The 17,613-nt window shown below is 33.0% G+C and overlaps 1 protein-coding gene across 5 annotated transcripts in view; it reads left to right on the top strand.

Annotated features, from left to right (window-relative positions):
- The window catches only part of dnc (phosphodiesterase dunce), a 141,904-nt gene that overhangs the window by 79,599 nt on the left and 44,692 nt on the right, over positions 1-17,613 (top strand). The gene's annotated exons all lie outside the window — the stretch shown is intronic.

Genomic DNA, 17,613 nt, shown 5'->3' with positions numbered 1-17,613 from the left:
CCACAACATAACAAATCCACATATCTACATATATATATATCTGTATATATATATGTTATATGATTTTCGATTGTCACGCGAATAGCATTTTAATAATCTTTTTTCAATTAAAAAATAATTAATAAAGAATTTTGATCTAATAATCTGAATTAAAATCGAATTTTTAAATAACATTAATAATAAGTCTCGATCGTATATATGGATTGCATAGAAGATTAATTTTCTCGTAAAAAAAAAAAAAAGAAAAAAAAAAGAAAAGAGGAAAAAGAAAGAAAGAAGAGAAGAGAAGCGAAGAGAAGAGAAGAGAAGACAAGTATATCATTGCATCAGCTTCGAATTGAGTTAGACGAAACGTATCCAGTGATATGAGTCGTTATATAGTCAGCCAAATGACGATAGGATCGTAAGTAAATATGTGTTGTAGGACGGACGTATGGTACATGTGTTGCGTCATTTGCGATTTCATCTCTCGTTAAATAATTGATGACGAGTTCTCTATGCTATTGCGTTTCTTCTAAGATAGTAGTAAGCACTCACTTTTATAAACTCGTAAAGGGTTAAAAAAGAAAAGAAAAAAGAAAAGAAAAAAGAAAAGAAGAAAAAAAAGGAGCCGATCGAAATTAACTTCGGCGAGTGGCCGTAATTCCCACTAGGGTTTTACACGACACCGAGTTTACTGGCCTGTTGGTATTTTTTTGCGATCAGTAACAAGCGCGTAAACCAACACGAAGCAAATGGTACTTGTAGCGTGACGTCAGCGATCTTAACTCGGCAAATATTTCTTATAAGTAGCTAATTTCGAATCGATCCATTTTCCTAAAGTGCGATATATCTCTATCTATCATTCTTTCTCTCTCTCTCTCTCTCTCTCTCTCTCCCTCCCTCCCCCCTTTCTCCCTTTCTCCCTTTTTATCATTAATAAAGAGTACAACGTTCTTCATAAATGGATAAAAAGTTTTTGATCGGTTTGAATAATGTTCGAATTTTGTGACGTGTCATTTATCATCGACGATTAATAATTAAAATTAATGAATTTTATTAATTTTAATCGAACATATTTTGAACATAGGATTCTTTAATTTCACTAAATTCAATTGAAATATAATACTTCCTTTTCAATGTCTTACGTAAAACTCGTAATACGTACTATATTATACGCATCCCGTTCCTACGTGACGATCGTTACGAACGATCGAGAATATGAAAAGCTGTTAAAGCATTAGGAGTCATTAACGTAGCCAGGATGACCTAATCAAGCAAACTCTTCTATCGTGGAACATCGTTAAAGTTGACCTTTTATTATTTAAGTTCGTTCTCCTACGGATACAGAGACGCATATTTTTTAATGAACGATGCGTTCGAGTGGTTTATTAAAAAATATAAGTACCTACGTACGTATGTATGTACATATACGTCTATGTATAATACATAAAACATAAAGAGTCAGAGAGATTTTTAAGAATTTGAGATTTTTCTTTTTTTTTTCTTTTTTTTTCTTTCCTATCACGATTTTTAACGATCGTGATGATATCTATTTATCTAATCGATTAAACTTCATATCTACGTACACATGTAATATGTTTATATAAGAAACGTGATAAACTTAATTCATTTTACCGATTTCTCTGTTATCCTCACTATTTCTTTCATTATGTATTCTCAGTCCAGTTATATAGTAGCATTAATAAACATTTGTTCGTTTCATTACAATGTCAGAGTCCAACGATATTATTAACATGATACACCGATATTATTATACACACGATATTGTCGCAATCTACAAACGCAATATTTGTATATCTGTATTATTCATGTAATATCTATTCCGAAGAAATAATCACATATTCACGAGAAAACGATCAAATAGTATTAAAAAAAAAAAATAAAAAAATAAAAAATAAATAAATAAAAGAAACAGTTCGCACGTTTCTTTACTTTTTTTTTTTTTTTTTTTTTGCTTTACGTAAGAAAATCGTGATTGCGACAGAAAAAAAAAAAAAGTAAATTAAAACTCTTATATTTCTATCGTCATTGAAATATCTTCGTTCGTTCGTTCGTTCGTTCAAATCAATTATAAAATGAGAAGTTAAGATTAGTTTAACGAGTTCTTCTGCCAAAGCAATGAGAAAAATTGGAATTGATTAGAATAATTAATATCCATAATTTCGTTCGTACGAAGATTCAAAAGAAATTTGGTCAAATTTTTTTTCTCGAGAAAAAGTTCGAGAAATTCATATAATAGTTTTAGCGGTAACTTTTTGAGGCATGAATAATAGTACTCTCTTTCTCTCTCTCTCTCTCTCTCTCTCTCTCTCTTTCTTTCTTTCAATATTCCATTTTCTTCTTTTTTTAATAGTACTCTCTCTCTCTCTCTCTCTCTCTCTCTTTCTTTCTTTCTCTTTCTTTCTCAATATTCCTTTCTCTTCTCTTTTTCCTTCCTCTTTCATTCTTTTGATAATTTTTGAAAAGACACGAATAATATCTACTTTCTGTTTTATTTTTCACGATCAAAAGAGTGGATAAAATGTAAGTGAACGATTCGTTGGGACTTTTTAACGTTTTCGACGTTGTTAATGCATCATACTCATGTAAACTGGCTCATGAATTTTTTGTTAGAGAGAGAAAATTACGGCCGGTTTACTAAGGCGATGACTTGCAAAGGCGCGATCGTTTCAAAGAAAGAAAAAAAAAAAAAAGAAAAGAAAAGAAGAAGGAAAAAAGCAAAACATCGTCGTACGATTGAAACGATGGTAACACGTTTCGATGTTTTTTTCATGAGCTATAACTTAAGATTCCTTACGATTTCCGTGGTGCTTCATTGATCCGTAATAAAAAAGAAAAACAAAAAAAAAAAAAGGAAAAAGAAAAAATCAGAAAGGAAGAAAGAAAAATCCCTTGGAAAAAGTAACATTTTCACTTCGTCGCTTATCGTTAAACTCGTAACACCGAGAGTGAGAGGGAAAGAAAAAAGAAAGAAAAGAAAAGAAGAGAAAAGAAAAGAAACACCAGTCCATTTAATTTTCATAATTCTCTTTGAATTAGCGGGTATGTTTAAACGTCATCAAGAAGATGATGCAAACGTGTTCCCATTACGTTTCCGTTTCATTACATTCGCCAGTTGCATCAATGAATTTTGCTTTGATCGTGTGACAACGTACTAACATATGTTACGTGTCGCGAATAAACGTGTTTGATTGGTCGCCCATAGGAAATGAATAATTTCGGTCGATCGAGGTTGAAACGTAGTAGCCGATTTTCCGATGCGTTAGTGGTTAGTATCTTTCTTCGTTTCCTTTTTCCCTCTCAATGATGAGAAATAGAAAGATGAAGAGAGAGAGAGAGAGAGAGAGAGAGAGAGAGAGAGAGAGAGAGAGGGAAAGAGAGACAAAGATAGAGACATAAAGAGAAGGGGACGACCACTGATGATCATGCAGAAAGGACAGCAAGTGAGTATGAGTAAGAATAAGAGAGAGAGAGAGAGAGAGAGAGAGAGAGAGGAGGCGATGCGCAGTTACAACGCGCATGCTTCCCGCGCAAATCGTGAACCCACATTCTACTCCCCCTTCTCTTTGTCGTCCCTACCCCCACGAGAAATCTCTGCGAAACCAGAACACCCCGGCCAGTATTCGACATCGCGGCAAACACGAGGTATTTGACAACGCTCATCTTATATACGTACGTTTTATCGTGTCTCACTCTTTCTCTCTCTCTCTCTCTCTCTCTTTTTCTCTTTTTCTCTCTCCTGCCTCTCTTTCTTTTTCTCTTTCTCTTTCTCTCTTTTTCACTTTCTCTTTCATTCTTCACCATTTCTTTTACTCCAAAGAAAGTATATTTGTTTGCGTCATTCACTAATCAAAACTCTCATTGTCATACCTTCTACGTTGACACACATACGTATACTTATATCTATTCTTCCGTTTTCTTTTCTCTCTCTCTCTCTCTCTCTCTCTCTCTCTCTCTCTCTCTCTCTCTCTCTCTTTCTCCCCCACTCGATCACACTCGGTCGGTGAACTTAGGCTTATCGCGCGTCGATCGACAATCGGATCGTGCCTTCTTGCTCGTAGCTTTTTTACTTGTGAATATATACATACATACATACATACATACATACATACATACATACATACATACATACTTACATACATACATACATACATACATACATACATACATACATACATACTTACATATATATATATGTATATATATGTATATATCTGAAAACAAGTTTGTTGATTAAAAAATTTTAGAGAGAATCCAAGTTTATTGACAATACTGTCGAAAGCATTTTCGTCACTGTCTATCTATCTGCCTGTTTGTCCGTGTGTGTGTGTGTGTGTGGTGTGTGTGTGGTGTGTGTATACCTACATACGCGTATGTATGTGGACACATATTGGTTTGTGAATATATATATATATATTCACATATATATATATATATATATATATATATATATATAAAAGAGAAAGTCATGAAGGCAATTGTCATTAAAAATTTCAATATTATTTATTACTATTTGCTTATTACTACTCGTACGATTCAATAAGATTTTATCTCGATTCTCGAGGGGCTCTCGTGATTCGTGATAAGTACTTATCGTTCTTGTTTTGTTCGATATTGAGAACGATTTTATGAATTACGCTGTATATCGAGAGAATCGAGAGAAGCTGTTATTTTTCTTTTTTTTCTTTTTTCTTTCTTTTTCTTTCTTTCTTTCATTCAGTCTCACGATACTTAAATACGTTCTCGTTAATCAATTAAATTACGTGAAATGACGAACTTTCTGATAGGAAATGCGAGTGCGAAGTTTTCCCTTTAAAGGATGGAATATCGACTAACTTTAGTCAGTTTATGTTAGTTTCCTTTTCCGACGGACAGTTTCCATCGATACAAAAATCGGTCGTTCGAACGACTTTAGCACGCTTGTGTTACACTGACAGGCTAAGCACTATGGCAAATGAGGAACACAACGTCCTATCTTTTGTCGAAGGGACTAGTAAAATCGATGGAGGGACTCGTCTATAACGAAGCAAAATTGTTCACTTCGATTCACTTTAAACGGATTGACTAGTTGAATATTGGGTTCGATGATAAAGTCTCCCTTCACCCTCTCTTCTTCTCCCTCCCTTTCTTCCCTCCCTTCACCCTTTTCAATAAATATACCATGAATAGTCTCTTCTTATGTAATTAAATTTCGTTTAATATAAAGGCAATGATTTTACCTTTATTATATTTCTTTTCGTATAATATTGTTACTTAACATTTCAATTTATTTCACACAAAAGTTTCGCTATATTTTTATATTTTTTTCATTCAACGAATTGAAGGGTTAATTCCCCTTTAGGGAAAAGGCTGGCGATCAGATAGGAGATCGAAGTTTTATCGATAAGGGAGAATAGAATAGAGACAATTCGATAACAGGAACATTTCATTTTCGAAGACTGTCGTCGATATTACATTTTCTTTTTTATCTTCTTGCTAACGAAAGTCCATTCGAAAAGTCGTTTATTTTGAAGAACAGTTATATATACGTATACATGTGTGTCTGTGAGTATGTGTGTGTGTGTGTGTGTGTATGTGTGTGTATCGCGTATATATATATATATATGTATATGTATATGCAACAAAAATGACGTACGTATATACGATAAATATGTTGTTGTTACAATTATAATATCGGAAGGATATTTTAAAATTAAATTAATAAAACAACGCTCGGTATTCGTAATATAGAGATATTATAGATTCCATTATAATGATCACGAATTGATTATACTTTGTGAAATTCGAAATACTTCTCGCATTTGTATTCTCCTGATGATTTTTACTTGAAGTTGAAGGATTCATTTAAATAGATTCTCGTAGAAACTTTGTTTTACACAGTGAAACAAGCTTTCTATGTTAATTTCGTGATGTTTTTCTTATATATATATATATATATATATATATATATATATATATATATATATATCTTTACTTCGTGTCGAAGTATCTTTTCATATATACGACTTCCTTATCAATGAACTCATTACACCACGAGAACTTTAACTCGCGATCGGATTTCCTTATCGATGACGTTAGTGACATCTTATCGGTGATGTTCTCGGTGTAAACTCGTTTATGACTATCATTGAAATGAGCAAATCATGCATTTGTTTACTTTATATCTTTCACGAAAAGACGAAAAAAATTAAAATTTGATTGACAAACATTCATTATTATTTTACTGACTTTGTAAATCGATGATGAAAGAGGTAAAGCTTATAAATTTAGCTTGGTCTACTCTGATCGAGCTTCTTTCGAAGCTTTAGGTGGTTAGGTTTAGGTGGTAGAAAACGTTCACTCGAGAATCGTAAGTGCTAAACATAGGTTGGTTTACATAACACAAGCACAAGTTTCGAATTATATTTCAGAGAGAGGAAAAAAAAAGAAAAAAAAAAAAGAAAAGAAACGAAAAGGAAGGAAAAAGGGATGGTAGGAATGCCGCTCGTATTTTCAGTTATTTCACCTCTCTTGTTTTAATTTTGTTTCCTTCGTTTTTTTCGTCTTTTCTATTTTACTTTTTTTTTTTCTGTTCTTTTTTTTATTTCTTTCTCATCGTACGCCGAAAACTGTTCGATCAGTGATCTAACGGGTATTAGTAAGTAGAGGGATTTAAATATTGATCTCATTTACTGACGATGTTCTTAAAGATTATTTTAAGTTAGTTTTTTTTTCATTAATTCTTTTGAAAAGGTCAGATGATGAAAAATGAGAAATAAAATGAGAGAGACAGTAATTTCTTTCGCGAACGTGAGAAATTCTTCGTGTATTACGTCATCTTCTTCTAACGTCACAAACCCTAGAATACAATCATAAAAGGTCGATCGAGTAACCAGTTTACTTACGACGTACTATTTTTCCACTCGTAAAGATATCATCCGTCCATCTCTCTCTCTCTCTCTCTCTCTCTCTCTCTCTCTCTCTCTCTCTCTCTCTCTCTCTCTCTCTCTCTCTCTCTCTCTCTCTCTCTCTCTCTCTCTCTCTCTCTCTCTCTCTCTCTCTCTCTCTCTCTCTCTCTCTCTCTCTCTCTCTCTCTCTCTCTCTCTCTCTCTCTCTCTCTCTCTCTCTCTCTCTCTCTCTCTCTCTCTCTCTCTCTCTCTCTCTCTCTCTCTCTCTCTCTCTCTCTCTCTCTCTCTCTCTCTCTCTCTCTCTCTCTCTCTCTCTCTCTCTCTCTCTCTCTCTCTCTCTCTCTCTCTCTCTCTCTCTCTCTCTCTCTCTCTCTCTCTCTCTCTCTCTCTCTCTCTCTCTCTCTCTCTCTCTCTCTCTCTCTCTCTCTCTCTCTCTCTCTCTCTCTCTCTCTCTCTCTCTCTCTCTTTCTCTCTCTCTCTCTCTCTCTCTCTCTCTCTCTCTCTCTCTCTCTCTCTCTCTCTCTTTCTCTCTCTCTCTTTCACACACTCTCTCTTTCTCGCTCTCTCTCTCTCTTTCTCCTTTGTTTTCTTTTAATTCTTTTTCCCCCATTTCATCGTATTATATAAATTCTTACCATAATCGATTTTTCTTCTTCTCTTCCGTTATCATAAACGAATTTTCATTACGATTTGTTTCGTCTTAGTTATTCGAAAAATGAAAAGAACGGATCGCGTTATATTTTTAACCAGAAATAATTTTCACATCGCGTGCATAGTACCGACGGTCAATAAATAATAGAAGAGATTCCATCTATTTCGCACTATTCTATTCATATATGAGAAAAATATGATTCGGTGTCATATATTTTTATATTTTTATATTTTTACATGTACCCTATGTATGGTATATATCATATCCAAGAATGCAATACCATTTTAACAACGTGAAATTGATGATACATCTATGTTCTGCATTTTATTAAAAAAAAAAAAGAAAAAGAAAAACACAGAAAAAAAAGGAAAATTAAAAGTAGAAAAAAAGAAAAACAAGACGATATTAACGAGATCGCGTTATCAATCACTAGTTATGAGTATATATATTCATGTCGATAGAAACTATAATGTATACATGTTTTCAAATGACATCTTTTTTGCTCACTTGTTTTCCTTGAGTAACTAATTAATTGACGATAGAATGAGAGAGATAGATAGATAGATAGTTAGATAGATAGGTAGAGAGAGAGAGAGAGAGAGAGAGAGAGAGAGAGATGTTATCTCAGATATCTTAGTATTTATCACAAATAAAAAAAATTCTTACCTGTATTGCGATTCTAACATTTTATTTCTCTCTTTCTCTCTCTCTTTCTCTCTCTCTCTCTCTTTCTCTCTCTCTCTCTCTTTCTCGGACAGTACAGCGATTTTCTTTGTGAAGGACGTCATAAAAATAGCGTCCTCGTGACTCTTCAGTTCAAAGTACGGAGAGAACAAAATATTTCATTTTCTTTATTCCTTTCGCTCATTCATACGTTCAACTCTTATCTAACCTAAACTCGTTTCCTTGCTCGTAAAATACAATGAAAATATTTCGATCATTTTTATTATATAATGTATTCGATTTAAACTCATTCCATTTTTCGAACTTTCCTTCGTACAAAGTTAAAAATATATTCTAACATATAAAATATCATCGTGGATACTTTCTTCTATTTATTTATTTATTTATTTATTTGTTTATTTATTTATTTATTTATTTAAAATCTTTTTTTTTTTGTTAATGTCCTTCGTCGTTTAACAGAAATGAATTAACAAAAATATATTCTGTTTTGAAAATGTGTTCCATTGTTCCACGTCTGATAGTTGATTAGAACAAACGACAAGTGAATCGATAATAACAATATTTTTTTTTCCTACGACTATCCATCTTACGATTAATATTTATTTCGAATGCAATTTTTCTCTTTAATTTTACAAAACGCTAGACAATTTTTCATTTATGATAAAATATTAAAAGAATTTCACGATATTTCATTCTTTGTCCATTTCTCTGTATCTATCTCTGTCTTTCTCCTATTTTTCTTTTTACATAGAGCAACGAGAGCTTTGGGAAAAGAGATTTAGCTTCGAGTCTCGAATCGATCAAATAATTTCGAACGCGCAATATATCGGAGCTTACAAAGCTGGGTCAAAGTTAGTAAAAGAAGAAGCCGGTAATACCTATGTCTACGTTTGTGAGAGAGAAAGAAAGAGAGAGAGAGAGATAGAGAAAGTAATATTAGTTCGATACCAGTTAACGCTACATTTTCACTTCTAAACGGGAACTTTTCGCTTACTTTTGGATTTAACGTCTTACTTACGATATCGAAGAAAATCATTAGAATGATTAAATCAGAGAAGAAACTTTGATCGACGTCAAACGCACGTATACGTTTATTTTATTAGATGTTTCGAAATTTTCTATCGATGACATTCACTACTTTTATCTCTCTCTCTCTCTCTCTCTCTCTCTGTCTGTCTTTATCTCTGTCCTTTTTTTCTTTTTTTTCTTCTTCCTTGTATCCTCATTCACGTTTTCAAATCCTCAGAGGAAACTTTGTCACGTAAGAACGTTAGGTATGCACGTGTACCATGAAAATCTTCAAAAAGGAACTGTCGTTTTTACGTTAAAAAGGTGTCCTTATTACTTTTTATCCTTATCTCTTCGTCTATTCTTTTTGTCTTTTTACGACGTAAAACGTGATTTAGGTTCAATATAAAATTCGAAATCGATATAACGAGCGCAATATACTTGAAACGTTTCTAAATTTATCGCTAAGGATAACTCCATTGGAGTTTGGACTATTTCAGTGTCACGTAGAAATGCATCCTCGTGTCAACTACAACTTTATTCGAATTGGTACAATAGATCCCCATCGATCTTGATCGAAATTTATAAGATTTATATTTTCGATAAAGTCATTTGCTTTTTATGTTTCATTCTCTCTCTTTCTTTCTTTCTTTCTCTCTCTAGTATGCGGCATATATATATATATATATATATATATAGTTCTTTTTATATATTATTTTTACATTTGTCCTTCCTTCTCTCTTCTTCAATAGAAAAACAATAGAATGGAGTTCGAGTTTCCAAGAAACGAATGTTCGCACACAAGAAAAAGTTTCATTGGTCATTAACGATCATATTCCTTTTATCAAAAGAACAACCTTCGCAATTGGATGTTGTGTAGTTTCTTTGAAAATTTTATAGAAAACTTATGAGAGAATCCTCGTTTGATGTATTTTTTATTAAGAAGCTTTAAAAAGAACAAGCATCTTGACTTTACGCGTAATCCTATTGGTCAAATAAGGAAGAGTTCTTCATTTGGAAGCTTTAGTAATTAAATAACAAACGTGATATAATCTCTAAATGATACTTAATCCTTAGAAGAGAGTAATATCTTCTTCCTATCATTAATATATAATCCTTGAATTATATTTCTCGTTAAGCTCTCTTTCAATATATTGTACTAGAATGAATGGAGATTGAGAACCCGACGTTATCTCCAACGTTATCTTCGACGTTATCTTCTACGTTAGTTCTATAGAATCGATATTCGTTAAAAATTGTAAAAGCAAATTGGTAAACGTTTAGGATTTCTCCCATTTTACTTGTTCACTCTTGAAATCTTTCATTCGTCTATCGATTTATCTTTGTCTCGTTTACGTTCCTCGAACACGGAACGCGGAAGCAAGAGGTCCAATTTTATCATTGCCATTGCGTTTAAGTTTCAAGATGAAGAGATTGTCGAGCCAACCCGAGTAGTATCCCGGGGCCCAGTCTAATTAGTTTCATTTGGATAAGTTGGTACTTGTCCCAGTTTAGAGTGGTATGCGACATATGAGAGAAAGAGAGAGAGAGAGAGACAAAGAGGGAGTGAGATCACGAGAAAATTGTGCTACGTAGTTTCTCATTTCCTACGTATTTTCAATGTCGGACTCTTACGACATAGTCTCATCGGATTTGTTATGCGAAATACGAAGAATAAGACGAATAAAGAATTTTCATACAATAATTATCAAAATCGATTGAATGTATATAGACATGCATACACACACACACACACACACACACTAGTATATAGATATTCGATCGGTATAGATATATCATAGTCACACATTCAACAGTTTCGCGTCGCATTTACGTTCTTCCTTATAAAGATATCTCATCGTTCGTAGTCATTTCCTTTGCACCCACGCTCCTTTGTAATCGTCACGATCTATCGTGATTGTGATCTTCTTGTCGCGAGCGATTATGATAGTGGAACGAACAAGCGAGAGTTTGCTTAGTTCGCCTTTTGATTCAAAGGACAAGTTAGTATTATCTAATAGGGTAGAGCCTTGTACGTAAATCGCATCGTCCTGCTGCATGGTAACCACATTTGTGCATTTCGTTACCCGAGAGAAATTCAACTCGACGAGTCGGAATAAAACGATAAATGTGAAGTCGACCATAATCATCGTGAAAACACGCTCGCCCTTTCCCCTTTATCCCTTTTTTCTTTTTAATTTTTTCTTTTTTTATTTCATTAAAACGACTTTGTAGTGTTTAACGAAAAGTGAAGACTTTCGAGGAACCATCGTGCGTGATCATCGTTAATAAAGGACAAAGTACATACGTACACACATACACACACACACACATATGTATATATATATATGTATATATGTATATATACATATATTAATAAAATTGACGAACATACAATACACGCGTACGCAGAGAAAGAAGAAAGAAAATGAAATAATCTCCCTTGAATCGGAAAAGTGCCGATCGATAAGAAAAACCTTCACCTATAATCTCTATCGATTATATACCGTTCTTTTCTTTCTCTTTTATTAAAATAAAAGAAAAAGAAGAAGAAGAAGAAAAAAGAAAGAAAGAAAAAGAAAAATCGATAGGATGATTATCGAAAGTTAAAATTCATTATTGAATAGAACGATCGATAAGGAAAGAAAAATGAAAGAAGAGGAAAAAGAGAGGAAACGAAGGATGTTGTTGCACGTTGATCGTTGGTAATGGAAGAACTGGAAGAGCATAAGGAAAATTTTGTTCCAACGAAGAAGAAGAAGAGAAAGAGGAAGAAGAAGAGGAAATAGAATAGAGAAAGGAAATAAGTTCAATAAGTTTCGGCCTAAAGATGTCCGGTTCAAGTGGCGGCCTGATCGATTTCCCGGCTAGTACGGGGGGAGGCTTGAAGAGATGTGGGGGTGGCATGAGTTCGCCATCCTTGGGGGCGGGAATCGCAGTTGGTGGCGTAGTTGGCGGTGGCCTACCGAGGACCTTGTCGACCTCGGCCCTTAGAGTTCGACCGCAAAGGAGAGCACTATTTTGGGAACAGTGTTTCGAGACAGCCTCCAAAAGGGACTTGTAAGTCGTTAAAAACAACGCTCGAATTTACTCGATTGACGTTTTTTTCTTTTTTTTTCTTTTTTTCCTTTTTTTCTTTCTTTCTTTCTTCTTCTTCTTCTTCCTTCTTTTATCTTTCTTCGATTTATTTTTCTTCTTCATCTTGGATATTTGTCAACGTTATTTTAAGGAGAATAGAAAAATAATAATATCGTAGGATTTGATTGATTTCATAAATTATAATGGGATGTATCGGGTTATTATAAAAATAAATAGGATAAGATGTTCAGTGTTGTTTAACGTATAATATATTAATTATATTATATACACAAATTCGTTTAACTATTTTCGATCGGACTATACCGACTTCAATTTACTCGGCTCACATAGTCGTTTATTATTTAAAATTAAATTTTGGCGTGATTTAATTACCGTACTGTTTTTGCTCTATTAAATTCTCAAGGTCTAATACTCTCGAAGCCTGTTTTCTCAATTCTCTAGATCTCTTTGACAAGAATTTCGTCTATGTATCTCGTGGCATTATTTCAAGAGGAGAACTTTCGAGGAAAGTTCTCGCCAAATTGTAGATACTTAGTCGTTCGTTAGTGTTTCTGTTTCTTCGAGGAAAACGTCGAACGCGATTTTTCGCGGTACGTGAAACTACGTGCACAAATTTACGTAATAGATCATTCTCTTTCTATCTGTCTCTCTCTCTCTCTCTCTCTCTCTCTCTCTCTCTCTCTCTCTCTCTCTCTCGATTATCCCTTTTGGAGTACAGCCAGATGTTGGTACCGTGCTTTTCGCTTACGAAACGAATTATGTTGGCGTTACCTTTTCTAGAAGCCCTAGCATGTTAAACGAGTCGTTCAGTGTGTGTGTGTGTGTATGTGTATGTGTGTGTGTGTGTGTATGTGTATGTGTGTGTGTATTGCTTGGTTCTCGAACAGGAATAAACAAGATCGCTGGGCATTAGATCAACGATGAATGGAAGCTAATGAGAGCAGAACTCGACGAAAAGATAGATAGATAGATAGATAGGTAGATATATAGATAGATAGATAGATAGATAGATGGATACTAAATATATACATATGTATATATATATATATATATATATATATATATATATATGTATATCTATACGTAGATTCAAACTTGCAAGCGAATATACCAAGGTTTTTTTTTTCTTTTCTTTTTTGAAAAGAATGAAGAAAAATTGAACGTTAAAGCGTATATATCGAAGAATTATTATAGCTATAGCAAGTAACGACATTTTGTAGTTTTTAACCATTTGTTCTTCGAGCGAAGCTTTTTAATACTGTTTTCCTTAATTTCACGGTATTAACGTTTGCAGGATAACTCCAACCATTCGTTTCTTTATGCGGATCAAAAGCTTATATACGTTTATATATGCTTAAAAGCTTATAAAGTGTTACTTATACTTCTAATAGAATTTATAAGTTACTCGATTTATTTTATCTTTTGGTCTATATAGGCATGAATATATGCGTTTCCGATTTTTTCAAATTTATATCGATATAGAACATGAATATAGACGTTTCCGAATTTTCCAATTTTATAAAGATCGTTCGCGTCAATATTTTTTCCATTTCCATGTAAAACTATGTAAAATATTTCGAGATTTTTATACGTATCGTTCTTTTTTGTTCCTTTTCTCTTTTCTCTTTTCTCTTTTTCCTTTTTTCTTTTTTCTTTTTTTTTTCAGATTCATAGATACTTCGAGATACGTATGTAAAATTACGATCGAAATATTTCCCCGTTTGTCTTATCGACAGGACAAGACAATCGTTCTTATCAGAAATTTATTTTTCACACTTGGTATACTTAAATTCGACAGTATAACTGGTCGTTCTATGAAAGATTCATGCTTGCCTAGCGTTCGAAGTACCGAACTTTCTTCGGAGTATGCAATTTTGTACTACGTGAGAATTTAAAAGGAGCTTAAAAGAAATCGAGTATGAACGTGGTCGAAATATAGATATCTTCTTTCTTGATACTTCTTTTTCAAATATAAAACTGAATATTCACGGCGTCACGTAATCCTCTATATTTCACTCTTTCTTTATCTCTCTCTCTCCCTCTCTCTCTCTCTCTCTCTCTGTTTTTCTCTCCATCTCTTTCGAATAAATAGAAACTCCTTTCTACGACTTGCAAGTTTTCATCCGTTTCTTTTGTGATTATTAAAGAAGGATATCCGATCGAGTATTAAAGCGAGCAATTTCTTATAAACACTCGTTTGCTGCTTGCTAGCATTCCGTATTATTATTTTTTTCTTTTTCTTTTTCTTTTTTCTTTTTTATCATTCGTTGATTATCAATCGGGAAAATTTTTTACAACTAGGAAAAATATTGGTTTACTTTTCAAATTTTATTTATATGTTTCTTTATTTTTATGTTCATTTATATGTTTATTTTATTTTCTTGCTACTTTTTCACTTTTTTTCTTTTACTTTTTTTTCTTTTTTTTCTTTTTTTTCTTTTTTTTTTTTCTTTTTTTTTTTTTTTTACTTTTTTTGTAAATTCATCTTTTCACGTCGACAACAGTTATGGCCTCAATAGCAAGAAATATAATCGATTAGGTTTAAAATCGATTATAGGTATTCCAAGAGTATGTCTATATCGAGGTGGTAAATATAAATTTCGCGTCGAAGATACGGAGGAATTTAATAATTGAAAGGAATGTTGAAAATCCATTAAAATTCTTGATTCAAGTAAGTGTGAAAAGTTAAAGTCGAGCGGAATAGTGAACAAATCGTTTAACGTCATTTAAGCTCACTTAATTCGTTCCAATTTTTATCCTGAAAGGAAGACACTCTTTGTAATTTCGTTCTCTCTCTCTCTCTCTTTCTCTCTCTCTCTTTGTTTTCTTTCTCTATATCAAATTATAATAGACGTTAACAGCGAACCTTTCACCAAGATATCCGAAATTTAGGAAGATGTTAAATGAAAGAATAATGATTAGCGGAAGGAAGAGAAGAAAATTTATCATCATTTTCGATCCGTTTTGGAAAATAGCAAAATGAGGAAGCAAAGATGAGAAGAAAAAAAGTAAAGAGAAGATTGATAGATGAACTTGTAAAAAGAGAGAGAGAGAGAGAGAGAGAGAGAGCAAGAAAGAGAGAGAGAGAGCAAGAAAGAGAGAGAGAGAGAGAGAATTAGATGCTATATACGAAAAGCTTATACATTTTGTTCGAGCTTGGCCTTTAGTTTACGAGGTGACCTAGTTGGGACTGCTAGTACTCTTTCTCTTTCTCTCTCTCTCTCTCTCTTTCTCTACCTTCCTTTCCCTCGTATGGATGCATACTTGCAGCTGTATATCGCTCCCCTTCCAGCCCCTTCATTTCCCCCCTACTCCTCTTTTCTGTAGAAGTTAGAGGTGTGCCATATTGATCGAGGAAACTAACTATTACGGCAACCACTTGCTACCGTGTCGGATATGAAAGAAAGCATTCAATGGGACGTCACAGTTTAAGTAGACGCAAGAAGGACATAGGAGATAGGAGAATAGCTCACTTTGATCAAAGAGAGATAGACAATTTGTCGTTTGGCTGAACGAATGACCTCTCAGTCTCTATTTGAGATTTTCTCTTACTCGTTTTTCAAAATCGTTATTTATGTATATATATATATATATATATATATATATATATATATATATATATATGTATATATATGTATATATTTTTTTATTCGTCAATCTGTTAGGCAGAATTGAGAATGATGAATTTATTTGATTTAATTATAAAGAAAATGTATATTATTAACTCTCCGTCGAGAATGTCGAGTCGAATTTATTCGATTTAGTAGAAATTATTTATATAATATAATAATGAAAAAAATTTTATATCCCTCTCTTTCTCTCTCTCTCTCTCTCTCTTAATGTATCTTTAGTAATAAAGGAAACCATATTCGAGTAAGTATTATAGTTTCTTTAACGACTCTACAAAGTTAGATAGTGACTAACATAAGATAGAGTTGGAAGAAATACGAAAACTCTATGCTTCTGAAACATCCTCGTTAAAATGCATTTCGAAGCGTCGTAAAGATATAAAAGAGAGTGATACGGTACCACTTTCGTCGCAATTATTATCTCTGTATTGATTTTTTCTCTTCTTTTTTTACACATACACACACATCCACATATATATATATATATATATATATATATATTTTTTTTTTACACGTCGAGCAGTTACATCCTACGCACGTTTCTGTTTCTATGCGACGAGAAACTTGCCAATTATAAACGTAAACTATAACGAGAGGGAAAGCCACACAATGTCCGCTGGTAATTCTGAACGCATAGCCAATTAGCGAGAACGAACTAATTAATTAATCAGTATATTATATGTGCGCCGACAGATATGATTTCAAAATCTGATTTAATATGATCTAGAGAACGATTTGATAGTTGATAAAATACGTGTTTTCTCTCATTTTCTCTCTCTCTCTCTCTCTCTCTCTTTCTCTTTCCCTGTTACACGACCTATGACCTTTTAAGTATTTTCCTAAATAGAGTAGGAAAATGTTAGATTTCAATATGTCGCCATGTCGTGTTCATTCAAGGAATATTCATTTAATTAATTTCATTATTAGAACGAATTAGAGAACGTTACAAAAGTTTAGTATCTTTGACGGAATTAATAAACGAGAATTATCAAAACACAATATATCGGTATTGAGATCTCGTATAGTAGAATTTGTATGTTTTTCTTTTTTTTTTTTTTCTTTTTTCGTTGTGTAAAATATAAGATAGTAACAGTGAAATAGAAATAGATGCGGCGATATTTCTTTCTTCGCGTTCTTTTGTATAAATAATTAATAAGAATCAAGCAACGTTCTTAGAATGGACAACCTACGTTGTTTATGCACGAGAGAGTTAATCGAATAACAACTTGTCAACGTTAGTGTCGCTTTGGACTTTCTCGAGGTCATAGTTTCTCTTTTCTGTGGCTACGCGGATTAGATTTGTAAGATATTAAAATGAAATGAAACGAAGGATATTTAAGAAAAAAAAAAAAATAAAAAAAAAAAAAAAGGAAAAAGGAAAAAAGAAAAGACGTGAAACCGTGTCCTTCTATGATTTCTCTATTTAAATTGAGAATAATTTTCACTTTTAATATCTGACTTCATGCATTTTCTCGGAATGGAGAAGAAAAATCATTTTTTATAACAAAAAACAGAAAAAGAAGGAAGAAAAAATGAGAGGTAATAAAAAGAAAAGAAAGATATTAATAAAGAAAAGAAAGTTGACCTTTGCTATCGAAAAGGTTCTTTATAAGATATTACATATATCGTTCCATCCGATCCGTATCACATT

Source organism: Vespa mandarinia, chromosome 7, assembly GCF_050613455.1.
Source record: "Vespa mandarinia isolate Hongniang chromosome 7, ASM5061345v1, whole genome shotgun sequence".
In the NCBI taxonomy this organism is placed as follows: Eukaryota; Metazoa; Arthropoda; class Insecta; order Hymenoptera; family Vespidae; genus Vespa; species Vespa mandarinia.
Note: the sequence above shows the minus strand (reverse complement) of the source record. Positions and strands in the feature narration are given on the sequence as shown.